Below are 17,784 nucleotides of genomic sequence, written 5' to 3'. Positions count from 1 at the left end.
GTGTGTGTGTGCTCGGGTGTGCGTGTGTGTGAGCTATCCCAGCATGAGGGTTCAGATGTATCACCGGGGGAACTATAGGGCCCTGACCCAATCAAAGAAATAGACCAATAGGAATAACTTATCAGATTCTCCTGTGACCTCAAACACATACAACTCTCAGGTATGTGAGCTGAGGCAGTGAACTAGTCAATAATAAATAATTCATCTCCCCACGGACTACTGTTACCAATCTTTCTGTTCACATATAATACAGATTATTACAGAGGCTCGTGATAGTAGCTAGAACTATAGTTCCTAATTTCCAACTACGAATAATTATAATATTTAATATGACAATATGTTAGAAGATTCATTGTATTTCCTATTTATATACAGGTAACTGCCAAAATGTATTATAAACATGAGGATAGTCTCATCTATTTAGGTATTGGTTGAAGCTCACTGTTAAATTCAAATCTCCCTACCATCATATATCTAAGCCAATATGACACAGATTTCAAATCAACTTGATTGGAGATACACAACTCACTCTCCGCCTCTCGTCATGATCGACACATTTTTAAAAAATCAACTAGCGAAAATCTAGCGACTTTTTCTGGTGTTATTGGAGACTTTTGTAGATCCTGACGTGAAAGCATGTATCGTTCTTACTCTTCTCAACGAGCAGCAGGTGCTGCCGTGGGCCCCACCACCCATCCCAAAGCACTCACAGGTGGCCCAGTCCTCACAAAGCAGTCACTCCCAGCTGCAGCCAGAGCAGGAGATGTTCACCCCTACGCGTCCAGACTGCAAATGAATCGCGCATGCGAGAAGCCGCCGCTGGCTGATCCCGCCCTGGCTTACATTCAGCGCGGGATGTAGATGTAAAATGTTCTTTGTCTAAAATAAATCCCTGCACTTTACTCACCTTGTCCATTGTGTGTGTGTATCTCTGTAACATAAGCTAAACATCTAGCTGGCTAGCTCATCATGTCTCAGTCTAAACTGTACACTCAAAAATACAGAAAGGAGTGGGAATTAAAACCTGAATTCAAAGGTTGGTTGAAGCCGTGTATTGGAGATGATACACGGACATACTGCCTGTATTGTAAGGCTGATTTCTACGCCAAACTTAGTGATGTAAACAAACACATGACATCTCAGAAACATACTCAAAAGGCAAAGCCTTATAACAGTTCAACCCAAAACAAGCTGCCATTTATGGTCAAAACAATTGACTCTGCAAAAAAGGTTGAGGCCACCATGGCATTAGCTATCGCTGGACACTGTTCCATGCTGGCATGTGATCAGCTGCTTTCTCAGACTCCACTGCTACTACCCACTTCAAAATGCATAGGACAAAGTGCACCAACATGATTAATGGTGTTCTAGCACCATACATTCTGAAAAGTTGGTCACAGATGTGGGTGACCAGCGTTTCAGCCTCCTCCCCGATGAGTCCACGGGTGTAAGTGTTTCTAAGTACCTGGGGGTTGTGATAAGGTACTTTAGTGACACCAAGCAGACAATTGTATCAACATTTCTGGGGCTTGTTGAGTTGGAGGGAGGAGATGCCAAATCTATCGCCCGTGCTGTTGTGGCTTTCCTCGAGAAGTGTTGTCTTAAAAAAGAGAAACCCCTGGGGATAGGGACTGACAATGCCTCTGTTATGACGGGGATTAACAATGGGGTCCATAAAGTGCTGAAGGAGGCGTATGGCCTCAAATATCTGGTTCTTATTCGCTGTGTGTGCCACTCTCTACAGCTTGCTGTAAGTCATGCTTCCAATGACACCATCCCCCGTAGTGTGGAGTACTTGGTACGAGAGACTTATAACTGGTTTTATGTGTCTCCAAAGCGCAGGGAGGCCTACAAGGCCTTATATGAGACCATCAACTGGGGAGAGAAACCTTTACAGATAACCAAGGTGTGTGCCACACGTTGGCTCTCCATTGAACCTGCGGTTCCACACATTTTGGACCAGTGGGAAGATTCTTAATGTAGATTGTATACAAAAAAAAATGTAAAAAATGTTATGGTTAAAAATGCTGATGATGACAGGAGTTATCAACATTGTTCTTGATGATCCACAGCGTTATGCAGGCTTTTCTGATCAAGCAGTGCTACACACACAATAATAGTAGAATCAGGTGTGGTAGAACTGGGCTTGAACAAAAAATCCTGCATAAACCTGTAGCTTCACAAGAGCAGTTGTGGCCATCCCTGAATTGTATTTACAAAGTTGACTATACATTTTGTTGTAAATTTGATATTTAGTTATAACTCACTTTTGTTTACAGGTAGTGTAGTACTAGTCCTTTCTTCAGTAACCTACAAGGCACAGTTTCATGTAAATAGTTCATGTGTACATGTTGATTATGTGTGTATTTTCCAGGAGGTTGTTTGATTGTCTTAAAATCTAAGTAACATGATTTTAAAAAATCAGAGGAAACGAAAGAAAGAAAGATGTTGGTGGGAAAGGGGGGGAGAAGTTGAGAGGGGCAGAGAGAGATATAGTTGAGGGGCAGAGAGAGATATAATGAGAGAAGAAGAGATGGAGAGAGTTAAAGAAACAACAGAAGGGAAAGAGAAGAGAGAGAACTGAGAGAGAAAGAGGTCTGACAGAGAGAGAAAGCTGAAAGTGGGGGAGAGAGAGAAAGTGAGAGAGTGAGAGAGCAAGAGAGAAGGCCCTTGAGCTCTCATAAAACTAGTGGCACAGTAATCATGGTCTGTCTGTCTGATGGCTATTTGTACACTAGGTGGCACCATAAAACCACCGGAGACATGACTGGAATTTTAAACATCATTGACTCTCTCGCAGCGGCGCTTTAGCATACCCTACAACAAGGGTGGGGAAAAGTATGGCCTGCCGGGCACTTCAATACGGCTTGCGAGACATTAAAAAAATAATAATAATGATTTTAACAAACAATTAGTCCCCCCAAAAATGTGGCCCTCGAGCCAAAAGGTTTCCCCACCCCTGCCCTACACTAAAACCCTTCACAGTTTGAATGGAACCCTAAAGGCTGCCTACAGATATAGATATTTGCAGCAGCAATACATATAGCAGTGCCTTAGACTGCTGCGCCACTCGGGAGGATCCCACAAATTGAGTTTAACAAACAATTAGTCCCCCCAAAAATGTGGCCCTCCGTTGAATTTCAAAATCCCGACGTGTTCCTCGAGCCAAAAGGTTTCCCTACCCCTGCCCTACACTAAAACCCTTCACAGTTTCAATGGAACCCTAAAGGCTGCCTACAGATATAGGAATACAGCAATACATATAACTAAACTCAGCAAAAAAAGAAATGAACCGCTAGGCAAATCATGTGCAAGTGAAATTTCAAATGTGGAATGATGTGCAAACATGTGTTTTTGGACCCCTTCACATGAGATATTGAGGGGATTCGATTATCTGGCACGGATTGCCCCAGTGGGAGGAGTTTGTACCAAGTGATTGCATAAGTTTTAGAACCAGGCTGACTCCTGGGTGTGACCCAGGTGCCCCGTTCAAAGCCCATGGCGAAGATGGCTCAAAGCAAAAGTTATGTAGATTAAGCATGTGGAATAATAAGTATAATTATGTGTTTTTACATGCAAAAGGGATTATTTTGGACAAAAATGCTTTATCTGCCTTAGAAATGAAAACTAGTTTGAGAATTCAAACATATTTTTTATGGAAAATAGATGTTTTATGTTTCTGGACCATGCACAACATTACCTTGTTGACAAGATGACAGAGCGGAGAAGATTACTGTTACATTTGAGATGGGAACTCCTCACTCAACGATTTTGCCTGTTCACACCACGGCCATAGCTGGGTGCACTGTGGCTCATGTTAATAGAATTCCCTCTATGTTGTAACATGTGTAGATTCATCAAATCAAAGCAAATTTTATTTGTCATATGCGCCGAATACAACCTTACAGTGAAATGCTTATTTACAAGCCCTTAACCAACAGTTCAGTTTTAAGAAAAATACCTAAAAAAAAACAAGAAATAAACTAACAAATAATTAAAGAGCAGCAGTAAAATAACAATAGCCAGGCTATATATAGGAGGTACCAGTACAGAGTCAATGTGTGGGGGCACCAGTTAGTCGAGGTAATTGAGGTAATATATACATGTGGGTAGAGTTATTAAAGTGACTTATACATAGATAATAACAGAGAGTAGCAGCAGCGTATAAAAGAGGGGGAGGCAATGCAAGTACCCTTTAGCTCAGTCCAGATGCTGCCTGTAATCCATGACTTCTGATTGGAGTATGTACGTACAGTCACTGTGGAGACGACATCATCGATGCACTTATTGATGAATTCAGTGACTGATGTGGTGTACTCCTCAATGCCATTGGAAGAATCCCAGAGCATATTCCAGTCTGTCCTAGCAAAACAGTCCTGTAGCTTAGCATCTGCTTAATCTGACCACTTTTTTATTGACTGAGTCACTGGTGCTTCCTGCTTTAATTGTTGCCTGTAAGCAGGAATCAGGAGGGTAGAATTATGGTCAGATTTGCCAACTTGAGGGCAAGGGAGAGCTTTGCACGTGTCTTTGTTTGTGGAGTAAAGGTGGTATATAGTTTTTTCCCTCTGGTTGCACATTTACATGTTGATAGAAATTAGGTCAAACGGATTTAAGTTTCCCTGCATTAAAGTCCCCGGCCACTAGGAGCGCCACCTCTGGATGAGCATTTTCTTGTTTCCTTATGGCGGTATACAGCTCATTGAGTGCAGTCTTGGTGCCAGCATCTGTCTGTGGTGGTATGTAGACAGCTACAAAAAATACAGATGAAAACTCTCTTGGTAGATAGTGTGGTCTACAGCTTATCATGAGATACTCTACCTCAGGCGAGCAAACCCTCGAGACTTCCATAGATATCGTACAACAGCTGTTGTCTACAAATATACATAGACTGCCACCGCTTGTCTTACCAGAGGCTGCTGTTCTATCCTGCTGACGCAGTGTATAACCCATCAGCTGTATGTTATTCATGTTGTCGTTCAGCCACGACTCAGTGAAACATAAGATATTACAGTTTGTCATGTCCAGTTGGTAGGATATACACTTGAAGTTGGACATTTACATACATCTTTAAACTCAGTTTTTCACAATTCCTGACATTTAATTCAAGTATATATTCCCTGTCTTAGGTCATTTAGGATCACCACTTTATTTTAAGAATATGAAATGTCAGAATAATAGTAGAGATAATGATTTATTTCAGATATATTTTTATTCTTCACATTCCCAGTGGGTCAGAAGTTTACATACACTCAGTATTTGGTAGCATTGCCTTTACATTTTTTAACTCAGGTCAAACGTTTCGGGTAGCCTTCCACAAGCTTCCCACTGTCAGGTATGCGTAAACGGCTGTAAGGAGTCAGGTGCAGGAGAGCCGATATTGGGTTGCCAACGGAGCCTTTTATTTAGGCGAACCAAAAGCACACGGCAAAGTGAACACGAAATGACAACAGCGCAAAAAACTAACGTGCGCATAACATGAAACAGAATAAACAATACCACACACAGACATGGGGGTAACAGAGGGTTAAATACACAACACATAATGAGGGAAATGAGAACCAGGTGTGTGGGAAAACAAGACAAGACAAATGGAAAATAGAAAATGTATCAACGATGGCTAGAAGACCGCCGAGCACCGCCCGAACAAGGAGAGGCATCAACAGTGATGAGAGGCACCCCCCCCCCCCCGATGTGCGGCTCCAGCTGTGCGTTCGACACCAGCCTCGGGGACGACCCGGGGGACAATGCGCAGGGCGATCCGGATGGAGACGGTGGAACTCTCGCAGCAGGGAAGGATCCAACACGTCCTCTACCAGAACCAAGCATCTCTCCCCCGGACCATACCCCTCCCAGTCCACGAGGTACTGAAGGCCCCTCGCTCGACATCTCGAATCCAGTATGGAATGAACGGAGTACGCCGGGGCCCCCTCGATGTCCAGAGGGGGCGGAGTAACCTCCCACACCTCAGACTCCTGGAGCGGGCCAACCACCACCGGCCTAAGGAGAGACACATGGAACGAGGGGTTAATGCGGTAATCGGGGGGAACCTGTAATCTGTAACAAACCTCGTTCACTCTCCTCAGGACTTTAAATGCCCCCACAAACCGCGGATCCAACTTCTGGCAGGGCAGGCGGAGGGGCAGGTTTTGGGTTGAGAGCCAGACCCGGTCCCCCGGTGCAAACACCAGGATCTCACTACAGTGACGGTCTGCGCCAACTTTCTGGCACAGCACGGCGCGCTGAAGATGAACATGGGCGGCGTCCCATGTCTCCTCTGCACGCCGGAACCAGTTGTCCGCCGCAGGAGCTTCGGTCTGACTCTGATGCCAAGGAGCCAGAACCGGCTGATACCCCAATACACACTGAAAGGGGGAGAGGTTAGTGGAGGAGTGGCGGAGCGAGGTCTGGGCCATCTCTGCCCAGGGCACGAACGCTACCCACTCCCCCGGCCGGTCCTGGCAATAGGACCTCAGACACCTACCCACATCCTGGTTTACTCTCTCCACCTGCCCATTACTCTCGGGGTGAAAACCTGAGGCAAGGCTGACCGAGACCCCCAGACGTTCCATGAACGCCTTCCAGACCCTTGAAGTGAACTGGGGGCCTCGATCAGGCACTATATCCTCAGGCACCCCATAGTGCTGGAAGATGTGCGTAAACAAGGCCTCCGCAGTCTGTAGGGTCGTAGGGAGACCGGGCAGAGGGAGGAGACGGCGGGACTTAGAGAAACGATCCACAACGACCAGGATCGTGGTGTTTCCCTGTGATGGGGGAAGATCGGTCAGGAAATTGATCGACATATGTGACCATGGCCGCTGTGGAACGGGTAAGGGGTGTAACTTACCTCTGGGCAGGTGCCTAGGGGCCTTACACTGGGCGAACACTGAACAGGAAGAAACATAAACCCTCACGTCCTTAGCCAAAGTGGGCCACCAGTACTTCCCGCTCAGACAGCGCACCGTCCGACCGATGCCTGGATGACCAGAGGAGGGTGACGTGATGGCCCAATAGATCAGCCGGTCACGGACAGCAGACGCCCAGGAACGTACAGACGCCCAGCAGGACACTGGAAGGGAGTGGGCTCTGTACGCAACGCCCACTCAATGTCCGCGTCCAGCTCCCACACTACCGGCGCCACCAGGCAGGAGGCCGGGAGTATGGGAGTGGGATCCATTGGCCGCTCCTCTGTGTCATACAGCCGGGACAGTGCGCCTGCTTTCACGTTCTGGGAACCTAGTCTGTAAGAAAGGGTGAAAACAAAATGGGTGAAAAACATGGTCCACCTTGCCTGGCGAGGGTTCAGTCTCCTCACCGCCCAGATGTACTCCAGATTGCGGTGGTCAGTCCAGATGAGAAAAGGTTGATTAGCCCCCTCAAGCCAATGTCTCCACACCTTCAAAGCCTTGACAACAGCCAACAACTCCCGGTCCCCCACGTCATAGTTTCGCTCCGCGGGGCTGAGCTTCCTCGTGAAGAAAGCACAGGGACAGAGCTTCGGTGGTCTGCCCGAGCGCTGAGAGAGCACAGCTCCTATCCTAGCCTCAGACGAGTCCACCTCCACTATGAATGCCAAGGAGGGATCCGGATGAGCCAGCACGGGAGCCTGAGGCAAACAGAGCCCTCAGGTGACCTAAAGCCCTGTCCGCCTCAGCTGTCCACTGCAAGCGCACCGGGCCCTCTAAAGCAGTGAGGTAATGGGAGCCGCTACCTGACCAAAACCTCGGATAAACGCATGGCTGCAATGCGGTCACTCTCCATCTCCACCCTTGAGGTGGAAATGCGATACCCTATGTCAGAATGTCAGAATGTCATCAATATACACCACTACAATTTGCCCGTGCAGGTCCCTGAAAATCTTGTCTACAAAGGCTTGGAAGACTGATGGAACATTCATCAACCCGTACGGCATGACGAGGTACTCATAGTGCCCAGAGGTGTTGCTGAAAGCAATCTTCCACTCATCTCCCACTCATGCACCAGATTATAAGCGCTCCTGAGATCTAGTTTGGTGAAGAAGCGCGCCCCATGCATTGACTCTATCACTGTGGCTATGAGCAGTAGCAGGTAACTATACCTCACAGTGACCTGATTCAGACCCCATTAGTCAATGCACGGGTGCAGACTCCCCTTCTTCTTCTTCACAAAAAAGAAACTCAAGGAGGTGGGTGAAGTGGAGGACCGAATGTACCCCTGACGCAGGGATTCGGAGACATATGTTTCCATAGCCTCCACCTCCGCCTGTGAGAGGGGATACACGTGACTCCTGGGAAGTGCAGCGCCTACCAGGAGATCTATCGAACAATCACCCCGTCGATGATGTGGTAATTGAGTCGCTTTCTTTTTAGAGAAGGCGAGAGCCAAATCAGCATATTCAGGGGGAATGCACACAGTGGAGACCTGGTATGGACTCTCCACCGTAGTGGCACAAATGGAAACCCCTAAACACTTACCTGAGCATTCTCGCGACGACCCTGTGAGAGCCCTCTGTGACTAAGAAACAGTGGGGTTATGACAAGTTAACCAGGGTAGGCCCAGCATCATGGGAATTGCAGGAGAGTCAACAATAAAGAGACTAATTCTCTCCGTATGACCTCCATGCGTCACCATGCGCAAAGGAGCGGTGACCTCCCTAATCAACCCTGACCCTAATAGTCGACTATCTAAGGCGTGAACGGGGAAGGGCACATCCACGGGAACGATGGGAATCCCTAAACTGAATTGACGAGCGCCTTTTGCTGGGAATGCGGGGAAAACTCAGGAAAAGTAACAAACAAAAATATGTGTGCAAAAGAGGGCTCTGCGTGAGAATGGTGCCTTCTCACCTAGGGTAACGCCAGAGTGCCCTGCCTGCTGCCTCGAACCCTAGAGGAGCCAACACGGCACCGACCAGCAGTGTGACCTCTGTGGCCACAGATAGTACACGTGAAAGCGCCACCTCCGGTCTTCCTGTGCGCAGCACCTCCCAGCTCCATAGGCACCGGAATGGTGGTGCTGGGAGAGGGAATCGACAGAGCCCTCTCTGGACGTCCGCGGGTGACCAGCAGGTTATCCAGCCGAATGGACATGTCCACCAGCTGGTCGAAGGTAAGAATGGTATCCCTGCAGGCCAACTCCCAACGGATATCCTCGCGATGGCTGCTGCTCTACCCTCGGGCGGGTGGTCGAAGACTGCCCAGAAGGTTGCAAACCTCCCCCTTTTTCCTCCAAACATAACGATGATCATTATGGCCAAACTTTTTCTTTCTTTTTTCATCAGACCAGAGGACATTTCTCCCAAAAATATTTGGATTTTCCTGTCCTGCTAAGCACCTGGACTGGATTCAGGCAAAATATGTATTTGTTTATGGATAATCTGTAGCCTAAAATACTTCATATTTGAGATCTATTAATGGAAATGATCAAATGTAAAACGGATTCATGCCCCGTTACTGTTGGGCTGTCATCCATTGAATTTATCTCCCTTTCTGACTCTTTTTAATCTGAATTCACCTTCAACCTCGATCTCTGAGAAAGAGCCAACGTCAGCCTATTTGACTATTCTTCTATTATGCGAACCCAGAGCCTAGTGTTGGCGCACTTCGAGTCTAGGCCATTTTCTTCTCTCTGAAACATATTTTAGAGCACAGAACCTATTCCCTCGCAGAGGAAAAGCTTTCCATAAACATACCTAGGCTTATTACTCTTCTCTCACCACAATCTCCCTTTGCAGTCACTTATGTGAGAGAGCGAGCTCACACACACACACACACACCCACTCTGCACCTATGTGCTGTGTTTAGCTGAGATTGCCTTTTCTAAAAATGACCCGGTCGTGCTAGGAATGATCTCATGGTTATGATCGGGTTGATAGGGTTTATCACGCTTTCTCGTTATCCTGCACCAACGCTTACAACACAAACAACATCAGTCTTCCTTTCTCCCGTGAACCTTGTATTTGACTAATAGGGGCGCACGCTAGATTGTGTGCTATCGTCCCTGACGAGAACGATGAGAACCCGCTGTACGAGCGTGATTCCCTAGGATACTACAGTACCACGGGTTGTCCTGTTTAGTTATTTAGGTTATGCATTCCTCGCCATAAATACATACCATCAAGCGATCACAGCATATGAAAAGAACAAACACATCGAATGTTCATCACTATATTGTTATTAAACCACAAACTGCTGAATTATTGTAATCTCGATCTACATTTTGTTTGACACGAGACACCGTCTCATATCATTCTTACCATCTCCCGTTCCCGTCTCTTGATATAGACTTGCATGCTGTTGCGCTCTTTCTCTCTCGCTCTCTCTTTCTGGTTGTCTCTCTCTCTCTTTCTCTCTCTCTCCCTCTCACACTCTCTCCCTTTCTCTCTGGTTGTCCTTGTGATAACGAGATAAAGAAGCCGAACAACACTGAAGCCAAAGAACAGAGGGATGAGATAGAAACGGTTGGAGCAAGTAGCTGTACTCATTATAGCCGAATTATTAAATGAAGTGGAACATTGCCTATGTATTGACTAATAGCCTAGCAACGCCATAAGATGCGTCTTTCGTGATATCTTCACGGATCTTTTGATCTGCCAATTTTTTTTTTAAACTCTGCGCTTTTTCAGTGTTGTTGAACTAGATAGACAAATCCTATGTTTTTTTCCTCATAACTATTGATTTCTGACGCCGCCAACCTGAAGTTCATCGTTATCATCTTGGCCGCCGGGATGGTGGCCTTCGTTGGAGCAGTCATCTGCATCATCGCCGCGGTCCATACCGGCTCCGCTGCCGAATCTCAGCAGCAGCCTGTGGCAGACAACCAGTCGCAGTCTCCGGACGCTGGAGTGCAGCAGACTTTCCCCGGGGGCTCCGTGGCGCGAGCGGGTCCACTGGGCGCTCTCCATGGTTCTGAAACGCAGGACGGAGAAGCGCCCACTTTCTTCCACGTCCCCAGCGGCTCAGACGGCATTGGTGGAACTAGGCAGGTTAGCAGACTTATCTGCACCCCAGTCCCCGCCGGAGAATGCAACCCCAAAAACTTTCAGCAACAAGCCGACGACCCGTCGCTGTTCGCGGGTGAGGACTGGGGATACCTCCGCACCACGGCAGAGGAACTCAAACAGACAGTTCTCCAGCAGAAGGACCAGATTATCACCGACCAGCGGACCATTAGGGATCTGTCAGGCAAGCTTTCGGAGTGTGAGAGCGGAATAGAGGGGCGTAGAGTACCGGAGAGTAGCGCGGGGCTCTGGGGAGGTAAGAGGGTAGATGAGGGCCGGCTCATGGTCCGGGACAGTGCTCCGTCGTCGTCTGTGGCACAGCTGCTCACCGCCCAGGCTGTAGGCGAGCTGGAACAGGCTATCGTTCAGATGAAAGACCGCATAGAGAAACTGGAGGTAAGGGGGAATGGGAGAAACATGTGTCATGTATGTTGGTGTTGAATTCCACTATCACATATCTTTATTTTAAACGAACTGTTATTGTATCTGTAAATAAAGCAGTGAATAGGCTAATTTTGACGTCTCGTGAGTCAGTTGACCTGCTTGGCAGACCTCGATTGCACTCACTCTGAATTTCTACTCACGTCTCTGATGGCAGTATGTCCGTGTGGGTGTGGCTACGTGGTTTTACTGTTTAATTGAGACCATTTCCAGTTAATAGAAATCAGGAACAGGATTAGATCAGGTTAGATGACCACCTACAGGTAACTGCCAAAATAAAGGAAACACCACCATAAAGCGTTGGACCACCGCAAGCTGCCAGAACAGCGCCAATGAGTCTTGGCATAGATTATACAAGTGCCTAGAACTCTGTTGGACGGATGCGACACCATTCTTCCACAATAAATTCATTTTGTGTTTTGTTGATAACGCTGTCATAGGCATTGCTCCAGAATCTCCCATAAGTGTTCCAAAGGGTTGACATCTGATGACACACACACACACACACACACACACACACACACACACACACACACACACACACACACACACACACTTTAAACTTTGTATGCTCCTTTGAGCCTCCATCTTTCAAAGTCACTGAGATCTATTTTTGTAGACATGGTTAAAATAATGGTTAGTACTATCCGGGATCCTTGGGACATCCCTATCCTAAACCCTAACCTTAATCCCTAATCTTAACATAGCCCTAACTTTACCATAACCCTTACCTAACCCTGAATTTAACCCTGACCTAAACCATTTTAAATGTCAACTTCAAGGGGTTAATGTCAAAGTCCCAAGGATCCCAGATAGCAAGGACTTCAAATAATGGGCAACTGGGCATTTTTATGCATGACCCTAAGCATGGGATGTTAATTGCTTAATTAACTCAGGATCCACACCTGTGTGGAATCACCTGCATTCAATATTCTTTATATCCCTCATTTTCTCAAGTGTTTCCTTTATTTTGGCAGTTACCTGTATATCAATGTCTTTAATTTATTGTCCCTGAAAATTGATTAGATGCATTATATCCATCTTAGCAATAGCTTATTAGAGTTCAAAACAATGTTGAGGAACCAATCAGTTACTTCACCAAAATCTATTAACATATTTTGGTATCATTTGTTGCTATTGCACCATTACAATGTCTTCTCAACCTGCTTCACAACTCAAGTTAAATTTAGCCAGTTTGATTAATGGAAACCCCAAAACAAGAACGTTGTAGGATAATTTATTAGCCCTAATCTACAGACACAGAAGAATGTGTTGTTCCAGCCACCTCTGCTTCCCACTATGACTAACCCAGGGGAGGAGAAGAGGAGGGGTGGAGGAGGGAGGGGAGGATAGAGTAATACGAAGCTGCTTTATAGCTGCCTGCCAAGCAACATGTGATGTACAACACCATTTCTTCTGGAGAAAATATCATAAAATATTCATCCGACCAGTTACCTATATTTGTCAAGAGCAGAGACCATCATATTATTTTTTGCAGCTTCTGCCTAGCACACTACTGTTATACTGTATCAGTGGTGTACCTCTGTATCAGTGGTTCCCAACCATCTTTGGTCACTCAACCTCCAGTCACGTTGGAACTGATCTTAACAAAGAATAACACATTTACTACATGTGGAAAGGTGAGGTACCTCCACGGGTACTAGTACCTCATGTTGAGAACCACTGCTCTGTGTGTAACTTACAGCATGTGCCTCACTCTAAATAAGACGTGGCATTGTCTGTGTGTCTATTTGACTGCACTTCGTTTTGCTGCAGTTGTAGTGTTTTTTCTCGGCTGACTAATGACTGAGCGGACTTTGAATTACTTGTTTTCCCAGCACTTTTTTTTTCTGTTTTTCGCTGCACATAGTTGATTATGCATAATAAAAAATAAAACAAACTCCAGAGATTAGAGTGCTTATCTAACACGAAGGCCCACATTAATCACAGCACATTAAACAGTGTTAGTGCAGCTCTGAAAACCGAACTGGCTTCTAGTGAGTGTCGCGTTCGAGACCGGAGAAAGACTGGAGAAAACTGGCGGACACTGAGTCAAGACCGAGACCAGAAGAATTTGAGTCCAATTCAAGACCATGATTTAATTTATTTCATCAAATTGCCACCATAATAAGAATCATGTCCAGTTGTGATAGAGCCTGGAATCGAACTAAGGTCTGTAGTGACACCTCTAGCACTGAGATGCAGTACCTTTGACCGATGCGCCACACAGGAGATTCTCCCTTTTCAAGAATAACTTTCAACAAGAAGTTAGCCTATTACTGCAGTGGGCTTAATCAGGGTCACACAGAGGGATTCTTGGTAGTCAAACAAATCTACTTTGAAACAAAAGTATACACCTATACACATTGTCAAAACATACAAATGAAATAAAAAACCTGTACCATGTCAGAAATAGAGTTGAAATGTATAAAATGTTTAGTTTGCATCCTGATATTACACTTTACTGTATGTACACCACAGAAGACTGAAATATAACAAAGCTGTTTGACATAGAAACACCGGATTGTAGTAAAAAAAAAAAATCATTGATTATGAAATTAGGACAAATATTAATAGCATTCCACCCATGAGGCCAAAGAGGGTGCTTTTGGTCATTGACTGCAGGAAAGGGTTCTTTCAAATGATCATCATCTGGTGAGTGGAACTGTGTAATAATGTATTATTTTTCTGTTTTTGCTCAATCTGATTGGGTGGGATGGGCCTGTGTCCACCCAGGCCCACTCATGCCTATGCCCCCGATGCAAACAGCTCATGATGACTGCATTGCACATCACAAATAATCTACAAAACCAAGACTTCGTGCCAAACTTTTTCAATACCTGGTTTGCCTACCCATTGTTGCCTTAGTTAGCATTTACTAGTAGATATGTTGAAACGTCTGTCCTACCCTACCGGCTACCGATGTCATTCTTCTGTGAGCTGCTCCATGATAAAACCAGTTGACAGCTGCACACTCCTGCTGCCTGCAGATGATATTCCTCTGAAACAAGACTGTGTGTGCGGCGCGCATGTAAATATATTTCACCTGCTTTGCAATTGTGTAGGCTACATTTTGCATGATTTTACCATTGTATGACATAATTGATCAATTGTATACCTCCACTGCACTGGTATCCCTCCCTCCCACACTCCTTCCCTCCCACACTCCCTCTCTCCCACACTCCCTCTCTCCCACACTCCCTCCCATGAAGTCAGATATCGGACCGCTGGCGCTCTCTCACAACCACACGGATGCAGCAACTGCGGTGACTTCAAGAAGGGCAGGTGGTGGTGGGCTCTCTGAGGCCCCTGATCGTTGGGGTGAGGCAGGGCTAGTAGGGCAGGCCCGGACAGGGGATGGACCAGAGCAGTGGCCACGGATGGAGGATCTTGAGGGAGAGCTTGAGAGGAAGCTGGAACTCCTGGAGAAGGAGAGGAAGGCCTTGCGAAAGGAATCCCAGAGACACAGGCAGGAGATTGACCAGGGGATCAACTCCCTACACCACCGCATTGCTGGCCTGGAGGAGGGTGAGAGAGGGGGCAGAGGGTTAGATGTAAGAGAAGATCAATGGTTATGAGTGATACTCATACCTGAATGATATTAACTGATATGGTGGGGGAGGTTACGAGTCGGGGACAATGAACCATAAATGATCTACCAGAAAGGTAACTTATTATCAATCTATGAAGATGACTTCAACACATTATGACACAGAATAAGAAAAAAGAACATGACCATAAAAAAAAATCAAAGTGGAAGTATCATAGAACAGAGATGAGATATCCTGGGGGCAGGAAGGAAGTCAAATGTGTGATGTAGCCATTGCATAAACCCCCAAAAGACAGTACAAAGTCCTAATAAGAGAAGTCTATTCAACATTCCCCCTACCGAATTACCTCATTACTCAAATACTCTTTCCCTCCCTCTCTATTTCTCCACCCATACCTCCTTACCCCAGGACTCTCAGAGTACACCTACCCCGAGGGCTACAAGCTGTCCTTCCCAACACGTACCAACTATATGTACGCGGTGGTACAGCACCCCATCCCTGAGCTGCGTGCCTTCACCGTGTGCCTCTGGCTGAGACCCGCCGAGGGGGCATCGGCACCCCTTTCTCCTACGCTGTGGCGGAGCAGCCCAATGAGCTAGTTCTGCTGCAGGGCATGCACACCCCTGTGGAGCTGCTCATTAACGACAAGGTAATGGAGGAAACAGAGTAGCAGTATTTTAGGGCACGCTGAGTTAGACACAGCACAATTTAAGCTGTAGCTATAACAGTACCTGGGAGCCTACTGTGGAATGATGTCTACGACCAAAATGGCACTCTATTCCCTATGCAGTGCACTACTTTTGACCGGAGGCATGGTCAAAAGTAGTGCACTACATAGGGAATAGGATGCCATTTGGGACAGAGACAAAGCACCGTTTAGGCTAGAGCTGGGAGTATAGTGTAGATTAGCATGATGTCACTATGGTAATACAATGCCTGGAAGGCATAGAGAGCTACCTAGCTGGCTGTGCCCTTGAGGAAGTGCAGTCCGTGCCTTTGAGAAAGTAATGCTGCAGTCCCCAAATGTTACTGTAATAAAATGACTGCCTTAATGTATTCCAGGAGGACATTTGTTTAATGTCTCCACACAGTGTGTTAAGCATCAAGATATCAGCACTTTAAAAGCACTCTATTTTATCTAACATAATATTGAGTTTTAGTCTAGGATACTCTGTACAACACATGGCTAAGGGTCAGTACTAAGAACCACTTCATCGTATGATTGATTGTCCATTGATTTGCTGTTGTTGCTATTTGAAATACTTCATTTGCACGCTGATATAGTATGCGGTATCACTGCATTACCTGCAGTATAGCACTAACACTCATACTAACCCGCACTGTTGTCCTCCCACCCCTAGGCGGCAGAGTTACCTCTGAACCTGTCCCGGGGCAGCTGGCACCACATCTGTGTAAGCTGGAGCCAGAGAGGCGGGGCGTGGCAGGCCTACCAGGGGGGCAAGCTGAGAGGAGAGGGGCAGGGCCTGGCAGCCTGGCACCACATCAGGCCTGGGGGAGTCCTCATCCTGGGGCAGGAACAGGTAAGACTTGGAGGAGTTGGTATTTTGGTGAGGTCAGCAGTGATTGGTGGAAGAGACAGTAACAGCATAGACCTATCGGGGGTTGTTGTTTTTAAAGGAGAACATATTTTATTGTTCATTGAGATATAGACCCAGGGTTGAAATGAAAGGGGGCAGATGAGAGGAACATGCAGAGTTGAAGTGGGGGACTTGAAGATCAAACCCCAGTCTCTGAGGGCAATGCCAAGTCCGGAGATACCACCAGACCAAACTCTGAAACATCCCTTCTTCTTTTCACCCCTTTCACTCCTCCACCTCCTCCTGCCTGTAGGACACTCTGGGCGGACGTTTCGACTCGTCCCAGGCCCTGGTGGGGGAGCTATCCCAGTGGAACTTATGGGAGCGGGTCCTGACCCCCAGCGAGGTGTCCAGCCTGGCCCACTGCAGCCAGCACGGCCCCCAGGCAAAGGGCAATGTGGCCCCCTGGACCAACCGGGAAGTAGAGGTGTTCGGAGGAGCCATCAAGGTGCCCAGGGAGCCCTGCGCTGCTAAACGCATCAACACCTCACTGTGAGGGGAAGGGAGCCAGGGACCTTATTCACAAAGCGTCTCAGAGTAGGATTAGTGATAGAGGAAAAATCAATAGGGATTTTACAGTTACATACAGTTACATATCGCAATACTACTTTGGACGATATTATAGCAATACTTTGTGTTATTGTTGCTAGGTAGCTTTACCTAGAGCTAGTCAGCTATGCCTGCGCCAAAAATCAGTTTTTTTTGTTGCTCTCCATCTTCTTTTTAAATAGTGAGGCAACATGTTTTCAATGCTTTTATTTCCATGACTGGTCAAAACTAATTTCTCATGCTCTCTTGTCTCTCTGCAGCAGACATTTTGAGAGCAATATCTTTGGACCATCAAATTGCAATAAAATCTCAGTATCGAATCAAAATACATGTAGAATTGTGAGAATCACAATACATATCGTATTGTCACCTAAGTATCGTGATAACAGTCGTGAGATCCCTGGCAATTCCCAGCCATAAGTAGAACTGTACATGTCATATTATACATGTAATCTTATTTATTATGATCTAATAGGCAAAGCTGATCTTTCATCAGCATTTCTGCTTTGAGACTGAGAGCCCTGAGCTGTGTTCAGTAGGGCGAAAACACTGCGGAGGTAACATATTTCTATCTGAACGACTTGTTATGTAGAACAGCAGGAATGCCTAACTGACGTGTCGATTAAGGAATCATGTGAGCTCTATTCATCACATTTCTATCTGCAAC

At 46.4% G+C, this 17,784-nt stretch overlaps 1 long non-coding RNA gene and 1 pseudogene across 3 annotated transcripts in view; one reads left to right on the top strand and one right to left on the bottom strand.

Moving 5' to 3' along the window:
* Positions 1-10,404: 10,404 nt before the first annotated feature.
* On the top strand, positions 10,405-17,072 carry LOC115110107 (neuronal pentraxin-2-like; annotated as a pseudogene).
* LOC135564642 (uncharacterized) overlaps positions 13,499-17,784 on the bottom strand; it is a 43,098-nt gene continuing 38,812 nt past the window's right edge. Inside the window, exons 1-3 of one of the 3 annotated variants that reach the window (XR_010461174.1) lie at positions 16,306-17,072; positions 15,399-15,601; positions 13,499-14,937 (exon numbers count right to left, since the gene is read on the bottom strand). This is a non-coding gene — a long non-coding RNA (uncharacterized LOC135564642). Of the gene's footprint in view, positions 14,938-15,398; positions 17,073-17,784 lie in introns of those variants that run through there. The other 2 variants (XR_010461173.1, XR_010461175.1) reach the window with 2 other exon arrangements.

This window comes from Oncorhynchus nerka, linkage group LG26 (genome assembly GCF_034236695.1).
Source record: "Oncorhynchus nerka isolate Pitt River linkage group LG26, Oner_Uvic_2.0, whole genome shotgun sequence".
NCBI classification, from domain to species: domain Eukaryota; kingdom Metazoa; phylum Chordata; class Actinopteri; order Salmoniformes; family Salmonidae; genus Oncorhynchus; species Oncorhynchus nerka.
This window is presented reverse-complemented; position numbering and strand designations above follow the sequence as displayed.